Below are 12,773 nucleotides of genomic sequence, written 5' to 3' on the forward strand. Positions count from 1 at the left end.
AACGTTAAATTTCCATTCGAGTGATTTTATCTTTCGATGTAAACAAACGTTCCTTTGTTTTTTTTTTTTTCTTCCAATCGTTGTAGTTAAACGTTTCTAATTTAACGAAACAATCGTTAAATTATTCATTAACTCGTTTCACATTCGTTATGATAAACGAACATTTCTTCTTCTTATTACAATAAAGGAAAATTTTCCTTCGTATAAATTATTAATTAAAGTTGGAATAATATCTAAAGGAAAATTAAAAATTAAATGTTTAATTAACGTTTGATTTTTTTTTTTTTTAATTCGACATATATAGGATATTTCAAAAGTATTTGAACTAAACTAAAGGTCAAATAAACTAAAAGGAAAAAAGTTCATATAGAGTTATACCCAAAAATGTTTTATATATATTCGTAGTTGGATAAATAAGGGTGTTTATCCGTCCTTTCACGTACAAATTTCACGAAGGAAATTGCAAAAGAATTAAAGAAGGAAGGGAGTAAAGAAAGAAGGAAGTAGAGAAGAAAGGAAGGAAGGAAGGAAGGAAGGAAGGAAAGAATAAAAGAATGAAAGAATGAAAGAACGGAGAGGCACGAGCTCGCTCGATTACTCCGCTTTATGCAGATTCCGCGAGTAAAGCGGAGAGTTTTGGCCGAGTAGTGGTTGAAGCTGGAGAAAAAAAAAAAAGAAGAGAGAAGAGAAGAAAAGAGAAGAGAAGAGAAGAGAAGAAGAAGAAGAGGAGAGTCATTTGGCATTCGAAATGTGCAGGACCGAGAGAAGCAAGGAACATGTCGGGTCCCTCTCTCTCTCTCTCTCTCTCTCTTTGGCTTCGCGTGCATGTGTTTCTCGTTCGTTGGTCGTTCCTATGCACATTTCGAAGGAGAAAGAAAGAGAGAAAGATGGAAGAGACGTAAAGGAGAGAGAAAAAGAGAGAGAGAGAGAGAGAGAGATAGAGACTGGCCACAAGATATATGCTACATGCTCGTGGATGCTCGTTTGCAGTGCGCCGAGAGGGACTGGAAAGAGAACCGCGCCGTTGAAGAGAGTAGAGAGATAGGAAGAAAGAGAGAGAGAAAGAAAGAGTGAAAGAGAGAGAGAGAGAAGCGATCGCGTTTACTGGTAGTAGGAGAAAGAAAGAGAAAGAAAGAGAAAGAGGAGAGACCGGCTATCGGTGCACCCTCTCCTCCTCGAAAACAAAGCCGGATCTCACCTTGATTTATCGCGGAGAGTAGGTACTGCCTCTCGTGTTGTATGTGGCTCTCTCTCTCTCTTTCTCTTTCTCTGTCTAACTCTTAAGCGTGTGTAGTACGTTGTATATTATATATATATATATGTATATATATATATATATAAAGTTCTTCTTTCTCTCCCGTGGTTTGGTTGGTAGGCTGGTTCTTCTAACAGACACATACACACACACACACACTGGCCGTTGATATTATTCTAACTTTCATAAGGAGAATTAGAAAATTAATCCATTATTGTTCCTTGATATTTTCTTCCTCAACGATACGATACAAATTCGTTCTCGATCACGATCTCGATCACATTTGGATCCATACGTCCATCAACAGCATTAACAAACATCTCCGTGATATTAGATAAAAATTGACGAATTTTTACTATTCTTCGTGCGAATAGAATAAGAAAAAAAGAGAAAGAGAGAGAGAGAGAGAGAGAGAGAAATGTTGGTACGCGATGATATACACCGATGTAGTGATTAGGAGATAGGAGACCCTCCTTCTGGGTTTTTGATTTCTTCGCTTCCGTAATGTTGTACAGTGGCTTGTCTCAGATTCTCCCTCTTTTCTTTTTTTCCTTTTTTTCTCTTCCCTTCGGCCCCTCCTTCCTATCTTCCCTTTTCTTTTCCTTTCTCTTCTTCTCTTCTCTCACTTTTTCCTTTACTTTCTCTCTCCCTCTCTTTTACTCTCGTTTCTCTATGTACGACGTTACGTACATTTGTATATACATGTATATGTATACATATATATATATATATATATATATATATATATATATACAAGAAGAAAAAAAGAAACACACGACGGGACGGCACTAAATCAGTTCCACCGTAAAATCCTGCTAAAGCACGCGTAAGGAACGTGAATCACCGACGTAGTATTGAGATACATAGATAGAAAAAAAAAAAGAGAGAGAGAGAAAGAGAGGCAGAATATTAGGGAGAGAGAGAAAGAGAAAGAGAGAGATGTTCGATGAATCGCGCACGCGCTCCTTCCGTCCGCTTTATTTATTCCCCCTTTCGATATCACGCGTATTTCTCGACACTCTTCTTCCTTCCTTCCTTCACGCACCCACGAGAAAAATATAGATTGTTATATACATATTATATGTAATATATTCTTGTAATACGTATCCACATATATATATATGTGTGTGTGTATATAGAAATATATAGATATACGTACGTACGTAAGTACACGTATATATATATATATATATATATTCTTTTGGCTTTTGTTCGTTCGAAAACGATAACGCACGAAACCGACGGAGAAATATGTAACGAGAGATACGCACGTGCGAGATTCGTTGACGAAAAATCAACCTTCTCCGACGCCGGACGAACACGCACTGCCGTCCGAGAGTGGGGAGACGCGTTAGCCGGCAACGTACGACTATGTTCGGTTCGACTCGACAGTCACCGGCAGACTTCGGCACGTAACGTCTCCCCACTCTATCGCTTACCGTCACATCGACCCTCTCGCTCACTCTATCCTTTTCTCTTACTCTCTTTCTCTCTCTGTCTCTCTTTGTACCGTCCACGCGTTTCGTCCTCGCGTCTCGCTACGGAGTCAGGACGATGGTCCAGCGATCTATACAGGGTGTCTCTTTATTATCAATAATTTAGAGAAAATCTATTATCATCGTCAAAATTATCTATCCTTTTAAATTATTATATTTCAATAGATTATCATAGTTCCAAGATATTTCCCTTTTTTTTTCATTATTTCGAACATTTTATTTCTTTTTTTTTTATAATAGGTTAAAAAATAAATATATATATATATATATATATATATATATATATATATATATATATGTATATGTAGATATATACGGAATCGATTTTATACGAACGATGATCCATTTGATATTATCAATGTACATGTATATATCGTTAGATAGAATAATGACAAATACGATGAAATAGAAAGAAAAGGGGACTATTATTAATATCGTTATAAACAAATAGCGTACCTATGAGAGTTATCGTTGAACGTCAAAGTATGATTTTGTATTTTAATAAACAAAAAGTTTTCAACTACGAACACCCTATATTTACGGAGACGAACGTTCGCGTGTGCGCGAGGCCGCATACGTGCACACCTGTTTTTTCAATGCGTGCGTGTGCACGCGACGCGAAAGTAGACACCGTGCGCGTTACGGAAGAGAAAAAGGGAGAGACAGAGACAGAGAGAGAGAGAGAGAGAGAGAGAGAGAGAGAGACAGGAGAGTGGCCAGTTGAAGAGGAGGATGCTGTTGGAGGCGCGGGCGCCCTGCCGCGGATAACGAGATGCCTCCAGACTCGGTGGAGGCCTCGATCGCTAATTATCGCCTTCGGGTGAAGCCCTTTTTCGGGATAAAATCGAGTGTGTCGGCGATTCATCCGTAAAATCATCGCCACGCTAAGCTTCCCGCCATATCTTGCGCCATTATGCGAAGGTAGGTTGGTAGGTAGGTATTTTAAAGTTCTCAATGTATCGAGAAAGTGGTAGAGGGAGGGAGAGAGAGAGAGAGGTAGAAAGATAGAAAGAAAGAATATTCTCCATTATCGAAGAATAACGAGGCAGGTTATACTGCAAAAACGGACCGGTAAAAGAAATTAAAGGCAATCTCGTTACGCCATATACCTATTCTCTCTCTCTCTCTCTCTCTCTCTCTCTCTTTTTCTTTTACACGAGTTTTTTTCTTTGTTTCCTTCTTTCTTCCTTCTTTTTCTTTTACTTTTCTTTTGTTGAGAAAAATCGCCACGATTTTTAGAATCGATCGAATTAGAGGAACAAGAGAGAGAGAGAGAGAGAGAGAGAGAGAGAGAGAGAATGGGGGTGGCGATGATTTTTTTGTCTCTTTTTCTTTTTTTTTTTTTTAATTGCGTGGACGGAAAGGTCCAACGATTATCAGAGGGAGACAATCTCTCTCTCTCTCTCTTTCTCTCTCTTCTTCGTCGTCTTCGTCCTCATACCGGATATAGAAAAGAAAGAGAAAGAGAGAACGACATCGTCTCGAGCAAGCTCGACTTCTACTAGGTAAGATTTTTCGATCGTTGCTTTAACGATACACCTCCTCCGGTGTAGGCCCGGTCGCGACCGGTTCTCCTCGAGTCCTTTCTCGTATCAGGATCGAGAGATCTAGCAGAGAACCATCTCCGAAGGATTTCGTATCGAGAGAGAGAGAGAGAGAGAGAGAGAGAGAGAGAGAGAGAAAAGGAGGAAAGGAGAGAGAGAGAGAAAGAGAAAGATAGAGAGTCTGGTTAACGAAACGAAAAAAAGAGAAGAGAAGAGAACATACGATCGAGATCTACACCACGAACTCGACTCGTACTACGTTACTACTCTACGAGAGTAACGACAGAGAAAGAGAGAGAACGAGTAAAGGTCCTTCTCGAATTCGCATGGTGAATGACGTCACATACCAAGACTGAAAATAAGGGCCCAAATGTTTGCTACTCGTAGGGTCCCTTCGTGCATTTGAAAAAATGATACTCCCGTTCGACATAAATAACGAAGAGTAAGGCCCTCAGGTGAGATGGCGAGAAACGAGCGATAAATAACGATACGTTCGAAGACATCGCGTTGTACACCTGCAATGAAAGAGAGAAAGAGAGACAGAGAGAGAGAGAGAGAGAGAGAGAGAGAACGAAAGAGAAGAAAAGAGAAGAGGAGAGTGATGACCGACGAATCTTTAATACCACGTTTTTGCCCCCCTTTTAATGTCCAACTTCCTCTGGCCGCAGGCCTAATGACAACGACACCTTTTGCTTTTACGTACTGTCACGTAGAATGAGACTCATCAATGTTGTATGGACGTATGTACATTAACTTTTACCACATAGATCGTAATCTCGTTCTATTGTCTTCCATGAAATTGTCTTCTCTTTAAAAAAAAGACGTAGAAAGAAGAAAAAAAAGGAGAGACCAAAAAAATGTTCCCTTTTATTACTTACATTCTGCTCGTTTGGATGATAAAGCTCAATGATATATCACGTTTGTTATGAATTTTATATTGTTATGTTAAATCGAAATATGAATATATATATATTAATATTGTGCGTTGGTGTATGTTATACGTAAAATAATATTACTATTGGTTAATGATAAAAAAAAGAAAAGAAAAAAGAAGTAAAGAAAAAAAGAAAAGGTAGAAATGAATTTACATGAGTAGAATTTATGAAAGAAGAAGAAAAAGGAAACGAAAAGAAAAGAAAAACAGCAAAATGATATGTTAAAAGGAAGAAGATGAGGAAGAAAAGAAAAAGGAAAATAAAAAAGAAACGGTAGTACCTGTTATCGGTAAAAAATTAAAGTCTTCCGATCTCTCATAAAGTGTCGGGTCCACACGTAAGATCAGCTGTCAGCGAACGTGTTAATAACTTATCGCTTCTATTATCGACACTCGCCAAAGCTTCGATACTCGGTCATTATAGAATTCTAAAAGAAGAAAAAGGAATTGATGAAAATGATGGAATATATACCTTTACGGTATTTTCGTTATCGTCGGGCAATCGATCATATAGGGGCAAACGTGTACAGAGTCGATCGATCAAAGACTATCGTGCCTACGGTGTTGAGAAAGTTGCTTGATCCGAAATGAACGTAGTGGTGGAAGGCTTTTCAATTTCTCCGATCCCAGAGTAATGATAAAATGCCGATTAATATCGAATATTAACGACACGCGAGAGAAGTGTTAAGTTAAATGCACATTAATATGCGAATTACGTTGATAAACTATAACACGATTTTCTATAATGTAGATATATATATATATATATATATATATATATATATATATATATATGATATTAATATTTATAATGAGGGGCAAGGAAACAGGGGAGGGAGTTAAAAAGATTTTTGAATTTTAATTTATATGATATTTAAAGTTTGTACGTATACATACATATATATATATATATATATATATATATATATATATATTTATTTATATATGCCCGTATATATGTATGTATGTATGTATGTATGAATGCATATATGTTAGATTAATAGAAACTATAAACAGAATAATTCTCTTCTTCTTATTATTATTTCTTATTCATATTTTTAACTCATCTATGGATTTCCATCTTGCAAATGCAACACCATATTTTATCCAACAACATCTTTTATTATCAAAGAAGAAGAGAAAAAAAAGATAAAAAGTGAAGATGAAGATGAAGATGAAAAAGAAGAAGAAGAAGAGGAAGAAGAAGAAGGAAAAAGGGGAAAAGGAGAAGAATCCCTTAGGGGCTAGGACGGTTTCCCTTGACGTTTCTGGAATAGCTAAGAAATGGAGGGGTGGCCTTGTTGACTTCCCCTAGTAGTCGCTCGATTCCACCACTCGTCTCGTGGTTTCGACTAAACTACCACATTAACGTTTAGGTAGTACACGCCATGAAGTAACGACGAATGAACGAGAATTGCTTCTGATTCTGATCTCGTATCACCATAGAGAGAGAGAGAGAAAAAGAAAGAGAGAGAGAGAGAGAAAAGTAAGTAAGAAAGGAAAAAAGAAGAGGAATAGAAAAAGAAGAAAGAAAAAAGAGAAAGCAAAACTGCGAGTTGCTGATGGCTTCGGTAATTCCCCGTGTGTGATGAGTATGGTCCATTATAGTTCTTCGACCTGGCATATGGGACATTGCACTTGACAGGGAGACATTTTATTTTCTGTCCTCTCTCTCTCTCTCTCTTTATTTCTTTCTTTCTTTATCTCTTTATTTCCCTTTATCTCTATCTTTCTGTCTATTTCACGTATATATCTATCTAAGTACTTTCCTTTCAACCATATTGTTATTCACCTTTGAATGACTTTGTTTATATATTTTTTTGTTCTCTCTCTCCTCCTATATACCCTATATATATATATATATATTTTTTTTTTATCTCTATTTTTGTCTGTTACGTTCGAGCTAACAATATTTTAATTCTTCGTCAGTTTATATATCTATTCGTATTATACTTGCATGTTCTTTCAAGAAATAAATTTCTTCAGGTTAGGGAAGGAGGATACGAAGGGATAATCGGTGAAATCGGAATGAAAATAAATGGAAATAAATTAGATTGAAAAAATGTTTTGGATAGAAATACTACTCTCCGCAGGTTGCATCTGCACAATGAACTTTCCGCATGAGCAAATTATTCGAGAGAAACGAAGAAAAAGAAGTTAAGAAATCGAACGAAAAAGAAAGAGAGAGAGAGAAAGAGAGAGAGAGAGAGAGAAAAGTTTTCCGAGGGATACATATCTACTATAGAAAACTTTCTTTTTCTTTTTTTTCCTCTCTCTCTCTCTCTCTCTCTCTCTCTCTCTTTCTCTTTTTTTTTCTCTCTCTTTCCCTTTCTTAACTCGCTTTTCTAACAATTTATTCTCTCAACGATAAGTCTCGACCGTGCTAGTAGAGATCTCTCTCTCTCTCTCTCTCTCTCTCTCTCTCTTTTCTGGTTGGCTTTTATTCATTGTTATGCGTTAAAAAGTCTCTCTCTATCTCTCTTTCTCTCTCTCTCTCTCTCTCTCTTTCGACGAAGATTGAAATCGAGGGGCCACTCCCCTCCCCCTTCCCGACCCCCCTGTTTTTCGTTGCAATCGAAACTTCGACCTATCATGGAAGAAACTTTTCTCCTCGCTAGGATAATATAAAATGGGGTATAGCTGATTTTAAGCTGAAGTGAAAAAGAAAAAGTTATGCGGTTGGCAGTGGGGGTGGGGGAGGAGGAGGAATAAGAAGAAGGAAGAAGAAACAAAGGACGAAAGAGGCAAAAAAAAGACAAGGAAACAAAAAAGAAAATGAAAAAAAAAAAAGAAAGAAAAACGAAAGAAACAAAAAAAAAGACAAGGAAACAAAAAAAAATTCTTTGTCCCTTTAGTCCTGTGTGTTCGAATAATCGAAAAGTTTCTCCTTTTTTGTTCGTTGTCCTTCCTTCCATCCTTCCTCCATTCGTCCATTCCATCCGTCCTTCTTCCTTTTATAAACGCCAGGAAGAAAGGACGATGGTGCAATCATCGAAATGAAGACGTCAAAAAAAAAAAAAAAAAAAAAAAAACAAGAAAAAAAGAAGGCAAAAAGGTGAGGGTCCAGATTTTCTCTACGTTGGTGGTGATGTTCAGAAAGTCCAGTTTGCTCGTTGAAAAATCCCCGTTCCCTTTCCCTTCCCTCCTTACTCCCTAAACCTCCCCCTCCCTTCGTTTCCCTTGTGCTAGGCTGTCTTCCGTGTCCCATTGTTGGGTCACGGTTGACATTCACGATGTCCAAGCAACTCCGTGAGTAAAGATACGAAAGAGGAAGAGAGAGAGAGAGAGAGATAGAGAGAGAGAGAGAGAAGACGACAGGATTCTCAAGGGAGGACCTCGCTTTCACAAAAGGATCCTGCGGTACCCCTGAATTTCCTGCCATCGTAGAACCTGCTTTAGAAATCCCACCCCGAAACCAATTTATCTTGAGAAGCTGGAGCGACGCTAAACGGATTTTCCCTTCGCCCATATTAGACGCTTTTATTCGACGTGAAATTAGCTTATAGAAGAAGAAGAAGAAGAAGAAGAAGAAGAAGAAGAAGAAGAAAAAGCGGACAAGAGCGGCGCCTCCGCACTTGTCAGTTGATCGATTCTACGAGTTCCCTCGAACACTACTTTAAAAAAAAAAAAAGAAAAAAGGAAAAAAAAAGAAAAGGAAAAAAGATAAAAAATTATAGGAGAAAAAAGAAAAGGAAGAAGAAGCTCCTTGAAAGCTCGATCTTTTTTCCTTTCTGTTTCATTGCATTATTCCCATTTGACGTTTCATCATTTCTATCCATTTCATTGAGTTCTACATACTTTTTCCTTTTTTTTTTTTTTTTTTTTTTTTGATTTATCACTTAATATATGATGTACAAAATTTTTTAAAAAGAAAAAAAAAAGGGAGAAAAGTATCGTAGAGATTTTAGGAAAATATTGTTGACGAATTAGTATAGAAATTTTTGATATTTCGTTTAATTTGAGGAATAACTTCTCTCTTTCTCTCTTGTTCCCTATCATGTATAAACAAGGAAACCCAATAAAAAAAAGAGAGAGAAAAAAAAAGGATTCTGGTCTGTAATTTATCGTATTATTATTTTTTTCTTCTTCTATTACTCAATATGCGATATATAAGTACATTTTTATCAGTATATTACTTTTTCAATATTTTATCCAATATATTTTTTTTCTCTTTTTACTAAGTAATAATATGCGATATATAAATAGTTAAAAAAAAAAAAAAAAACAAAAGAAAAAAAAAGATAAAGTGATATATAATATACAAGACTCAGGAAAAAATTTTTGATCAACTAGTGCAGAAATTTTCAATATTTCGTTTATTTCAAAGAATGACTACTTCTCTCTCTCTCTCTCTCTCTCTCTCTTTCTCTGTCTACCAGACAAAAAGCAGGATGACCAATAAGAACAAGAAAAAAAAAAAAAAAAAAAAAAAAAAAAGAAAAGTAACGGTCCATAGTAACAGTCTATAATTTATCGTATTCCTTTTTTTCCTTCCCCCTTCCCCCGCCCCTCTCTCTCTTCTTTTTTTATTTTTCTTTTTTGTAACAAGATCGTTTCTCCAAACCAAGATAAGTAAGAGCACGTGAGTGCGTCTGAGATTCTCGAAAGACAGATTACATTGGGCTTCCTGTGACCTATCACCTAAACGGGCCACAAGAGAATGGTATGCACTGTGTGTCCCGTAGTCGTATGTTCAAGTTAGTGCATAAGAGTCATGATAGTGGCGACCAGCCACGGACCGAAGAGATAACGTTTCTCATTCCCTTTACTCCCCACTCTTAATCCCTGTCCCCTTTTCCCCAGTACTCCCCTCAGGCCACTTCGTCGGCCAATACATAGATACGTCCACTAAATACGTAGCCAGTTATGGGAGCACCGTAAACCTATCCAGACTTACATAAATACAAATCTACGTGGTAATATAAACGTGTTAAAACGAACGAGAGAGCGAACACAGTGAAAGAAAGAAATAGAGAAATCCAGGTGACTAGTCCGAGGTGGGGTGTGGTGGGCTGGGATGGGGGAGATTAAAGAGAAACGAAGACAGAGCGAGAGAGAGAGGGAGAGAGAGAGAGAGAGATAGAAAGTTTCTTCAAGCTTTCTACAGTAACGGTTCGGTTCCACCCGATCGCCCCTTTTTCGAAGCGTCATTTTTTTTTTGTTATCTTTCTCCCTGATAGGTAACACATGGTAAGTACGAGGCCTACTCTCGCTATTACGAGAGGTAGTTCTTCTCCTTTTTCTAAGAGAAAGAAAGAAATGAAGAAAGAAAGGACGAAAAAAAAAATGAAAAAAAAAAAAAAAAGAAATACAGAAAATGGAAAATTCAAGAGCGCAAGTTCGATAAGGAACGAAGTGCGTTTCGAAATAATTTCGTAGCTCTATTGAAATTTATTTAACGACTAAACGTCATCATCGATCTCTATGTATGTATGTATGTATGTATGTAAGTAATATATGTATGTACGAGATCCTTTCGAAAAAGTGCCACGTCGGAGCTTTATGGGTAGAGAGAGAGAGAGAGAGAGAGAGAGAGAGAGAGAGAAAGGAAAAAGAAGGAAGAAAAAGAGGGAAGGAGAGAGGGTGGGTGGAGGGGGAGGGAAGAGACATTGTCCCTGCGGGGGTTAACCGGTATTCGACCAGTTTTCTGCTCGACACGTTGAAAAGAAAAGAGAGAAAGAGAGAGAGAGAGATACGGACGTATTTCACTCGTCACGAGGGAGGACACCACCAGTGGTGGCCCTTCTTCTTCTTCTTCTTCTTCTTCTTCTTCCCTTCGTACGTCGTTCGTTCAAGTTTCACATCGAGGAAACTTTATTGTTCTTTTTTTTACTTTTTGACCACTCGCAAAGGAACTTTTTCTTAAAGTTCCTGGAGGTTTGCAAACACTTTGACGTTTCGTTGGTATCCAATAGATTGTTGCCTCTTCTATCTTTGTAATTCGAGTATTGATGATGGAGAAGGATAGTTTCTTCGAATAGAACAACTACGAGAGACTTCATTTTCATCTTCATCTTCCTCTTTCTTTTTCATTTCCATCTTCCTCTTCATCTTCTTCTTCTTCTTCATTCTTTTTTCTTTTCTTTTTCCTTTTTTTCTGTTTTCTTTTTTGCTTTTTTTTTTTTGAACGCCGCTCGCGTGCATTATCGTCGTTGATCAGTAAATCCTTATTGACAGGTACACAGGCGTAGGAATAAATTATGAAAATAAATGGTCCTTCGTGACGATCGGACGTGTCCATCATCGTCCATCGTTTTTCTTCCAAAGAGATGTCTCGATTCTCGATCGTAACAATTTTCTTCAATCTTTTTTCTTTCCTTTTTCTTTTTCTGTCCTTTTATTTTTTTTTTTTTAATCTCTTCACTATCACCACAATCTCTGCATATTCGGAGTATTTTAGAGATAATATTTCTTTTCCATTATTTATTTATTTTTCTTTTTTATTTTTTTTCTCAAACGAATCATTTAAATATCGATCGAACGAAGAAAAACTTTTTCTTTCTCTCTCTCTCTCTCTCTCTCTCTCTCTATCTCTCTTTCTCACACTGTCTCTTTTTCTTTATACGAATTTAATAACGTTTTCTCCCTACCTTAACAGATGAAAGATTTTTCTCGATCGAGGGAGACTCTTTCTCTCTCTCTCTCGCTCTCTCTCTCTCTCTATCTATCTATCTATCTATCTCTCTCTTTCCCTTTACTTCTTTATTTCCGTGTCTGATAGACTCGAATTCGATCGCATTCGTCGAGCAAGCCGGCGAGTGGAGTTGTGGGTCTTGCAAAAAGGAAGAAAAAAAAAAGGGAGGCAAAGGGAAGCGAGTCTCTTTCTGTCGCTGTTGCACGCGAATAAAAAGATGTAAAGGAGACATCGGGAAAAGGAGGGGAGGAGGAAGAAGGAGAAGGGGAAGAAGAGGGAGGAGGTAGAAGAAGGGAGGAATATGTACCACCCATCCAGCATCGATGCACGCGAACGAGGCCACCACTACTACAACTTGTATTAAATACTACTACTACCACTACTATTACTACTACTACTACTACTACTACTACTACTATTACTATTACTATTACTAACACTACTATCGTCAACAGTCGTTCTCTTTCATATTTCTCGATATTCGTCTCTGAGCCTATATCACGTTGGAAGTAACGCGATCGTGATTTCTATCCTGTGTGTATAAAAAGAAAAAGAGAGAGAGAGAGAGAGAGAGAGAGAGATCCATAACGCATTCACCATCATATTTATTTGAAACTTGGGATCCGTCTGGCGCAACTCAATGTGTATATATATATGTACATATATATTTATATATATATATATATATATATGTGTGTGTATGTGCGTGTGTATATGTATGTGTATATAAAAGCACGGAAGATACGTTTAGAGATACACGCGTCCACCCTGATACTACGCTGCTGTTCGAGCTTCCTACAAGCTTGGGAAGCCGAGAATACATTACATTATCTGCCTTTTGCTTCGGAGCATCTTCTTTCAATGTTTCCCCTTTTTTCTTTCTTTTTCTTCTTTTTTTTTTTTTGCTCCT

The 12,773-nt window shown here is 37.3% G+C and overlaps 1 protein-coding gene across 9 annotated transcripts in view; it reads right to left on the minus strand.

Annotated features, from left to right (window-relative positions):
• Positions 1–12,773, minus strand: part of LOC124954622 (frizzled-2) — a 126,274-nt gene that overhangs the window by 39,075 nt on the left and 74,426 nt on the right. Inside the window, exons 1-2 of one of the 9 annotated variants that reach the window (XM_047507819.1) lie at positions 2,527–2,544; positions 1,199–2,290 (exon numbers count right to left, since the gene is read on the minus strand). The exons of 6 other annotated variants lie outside the window; for them this stretch is intronic. The gene's annotated coding sequence lies outside the window, so the exon portion shown is untranslated. Of the gene's footprint in view, positions 1–1,198; positions 2,291–2,526; positions 2,589–5,510; positions 5,658–12,773 lie in introns of those variants that run through there. 2 more of the 9 variants (XM_047507820.1, XM_047507821.1) reach the window with 2 other exon arrangements.

The sequence above is a fragment of the Vespa velutina genome, chromosome 15 (genome assembly GCF_912470025.1).
Source record: "Vespa velutina chromosome 15, iVesVel2.1, whole genome shotgun sequence".
In the NCBI taxonomy this organism is placed as follows: domain Eukaryota; kingdom Metazoa; phylum Arthropoda; class Insecta; order Hymenoptera; family Vespidae; genus Vespa; species Vespa velutina.